General features: G+C 47.2%; 1 pseudogene across 1 annotated transcript; it reads right to left on the bottom strand.

The window, feature by feature from the left end:
• Positions 1–1,665, bottom strand: LOC310787879 (dnaJ homolog subfamily B member 12 pseudogene; annotated as a pseudogene). The gene is made up of 2 exons: positions 1,662–1,665; positions 1–978 (listed from the first exon to the last, which is right to left on the bottom strand). The product of its transcript is annotated as a dnaJ homolog subfamily B member 12 pseudogene (transcript).
• Between the last annotated feature and the right edge of the window lie 810 nt (positions 1,666–2,475).

Below are 2,475 nucleotides of genomic sequence, written 5' to 3'. Positions count from 1 at the left end.
CTAGCCATGTAGAAGAACCTGAATCTCAGATAGTCTGGCGCAGCTAGGAGTTGCCATCCTCTGTGCCCTTTGGTACAAGTCAGAATCCCCAGAGTAACGAGCATGATACAGTAAGTCTACCTTCTGTTGCCTCTCCTTCCAACAGTTGTTTCTGAGGATGGAGATGTATTCTTCTTCCAGACTTTTCTCAATCTTCCTCAGCTTATTACCAGAGAATTCTTTGTTGAAACGCTCTCCCACATAGAAAGGCACCTTCAGGGCTGATGTATGCCTTTGGTGAATATGGCCAGCTGACAGGCGGTAGCTAAGGCTGTAGGGGCGCTGCGACGCCATTATCTGGCTGAGGGCACAAAGGACGAAGGGGAGCAAGATGATCAGCTGGAGAAACAGAAGCAGTCCTCCATGTCTCTGTGGTTCTCTTCTCTCTTGCCTGTTTTCTTGTCTGCCATTACATGTAAACATGTATATTGCGTGATGGGTAGCCTCCACCAAAGAACACGTTGAAGAGGTCCTCAGGTGAGATGTCTGCTTCAAATTGCCTGTGTCTGGTTGGGTGAGATCTTTCCTCTCCGTACTGCTCGTACTGTTCCTCGGTGTTGCTCAGCACAGCATATGCATTTCCAATAGCTTTGAATGCTTCTGTGGCTCCTGGTGCGTGGTTTTTATCTGGGTGGAACTTCAGAGCCAGCTTTCTGTAAGCCTTTTTAAGATCCTCTTCAGAGGAGGTCTTTTCAACTCCCAGAATTTGGTGGAAATCTTTACAGCTCTTAATCTTTTTAACAGCGTCCAGCTGCTCTGCAGTATATGGTTTAGCTGTGTCTTTGGTGCCCTCTCCTGCCTCTTCTCCGTGGTTGCGATGTCTGATTCTGGGAGCATCTCGGTTCATAGCACTGCCATTCTCATCTGGGGGCTTCCTATTCTGTGTTAACTCCAATAAGTCTTTAGCTTGGTCTGTTGGAAACAAGCACTGTGCTTTTTCTGGTTAGTTAACCCTGGGTGCATGGAGATGACTGGCCACTACTATAGTGATGTCATCAGTGATGATGGCATCAGTGATGTCACTCAAGAAATTGTGATGTCATCAGCGGTGTCATCAGTGACTGATGTCATCAGTGATGTCTGCAGTGACTGATATCGTCAGTGACTGATGTAATTAGTGAGTGAAGACATTGTGACCATCTAAAGATTGCACACAGGCAGGCCATCCTATTGAGGGAGAAGAGGACGAGGAACAGAATGTAGGGAAACAGTGGATGGATAAATCCAGAAGGAGGCGGTAATGCAACATAAATGTAGCCCGTGGAATTGAGTACCACACGAGACACAATGACTTCTTTTGGGGTTACTTTAGGACAGAGGGTGAGACAGAGTCAGGTCCCGCTGGCTTTTGTGACTTCTGTCTTTTAAATCCTATCCTACTACTATGAGTGCGGAGTTGTAAGTTGCTTTGATCGCCTCCAAAATGAGCCAAAACCCTTTTCAGGGCTCTGGAATGAATGTGGTGCAGAGAAAAGGTGCTACAGTGATCTTTGACACATTTGAGGCCTTCACACTCATATAGACATTGGCTTGAGTGACGTCACTGATGACAAGAAATTGGCTCGAGGCAGAGAAAGGGTGTGAAGTGCGAAGCGCATGAGATGGCATTAGTTTGGTCACACCCATGGTTTATTGAGCATGCTAACCGTGCTGCGTGCTAACCGTGCTGCGTGCTAACCGTGCTGCGTGCTAACCGTGCCATTTCCTAGTCTTTGTAACGGGAAGCAATGGGGTTCCTGAGATACGTTGATGTTTGGAAATGATGTGGCACCTACAGTAAGCACCTTGGCTTGAATTGATCCAAAGCATTCATTTTCTGTCTGTCTGTTGGCATCAACTGACCTGTTGTTAGAGTTAATGGAAGATGTTGACCTTGTAGTCCAGTGCTTCCTTACCTAGGTCAGGCTATACTGAGCTATAGGCTATAATGAGCACAGTCCTGAGAGGGAGAGCAGCCTGGAGGTGACGGAGGAGAGAGGGGGGTGGGGATGTCTGTCTGGCCACCATGTTGACCTCATTGACCACAGCCACACCAGGCTCCTATGCACACACACACACACACACACACACACACACACACACACACACACACACACACACACACACACACACACACACACACACACGGAGCGACCTAATCAATATGTAACTAAGGAAGGAGGGAGGATGATGGAGAGAGTGGGGCATAAAGTGGAAAGGATGGAGGAGGGGAAAGGAATGAATGGTGAAAATGAGTGGATTATCAATAGAAGGAGAGAGGGCGGAGCTTAGACGAACAGAGAGGGTGGGGCTTAAACTAACATACGCACACATTTCCTATAGGCCAAATGAAACACCACTGCAACAGAATATGACGCACAGAGACAAGTTACAAGGTGGCTCAACATGTGACTTCATTGGTGGAAATTATTTAAACAGGTTGATTTCCATTGCAAA

The sequence above is a fragment of the Poromitra crassiceps genome (genome assembly GCF_964638095.1).
Source record: "Poromitra crassiceps genome assembly, chromosome: 13".
Taxonomy (NCBI): domain Eukaryota; kingdom Metazoa; phylum Chordata; class Actinopteri; order Beryciformes; family Melamphaidae; genus Poromitra; species Poromitra crassiceps.
This window is presented reverse-complemented; position numbering and strand designations above follow the sequence as displayed.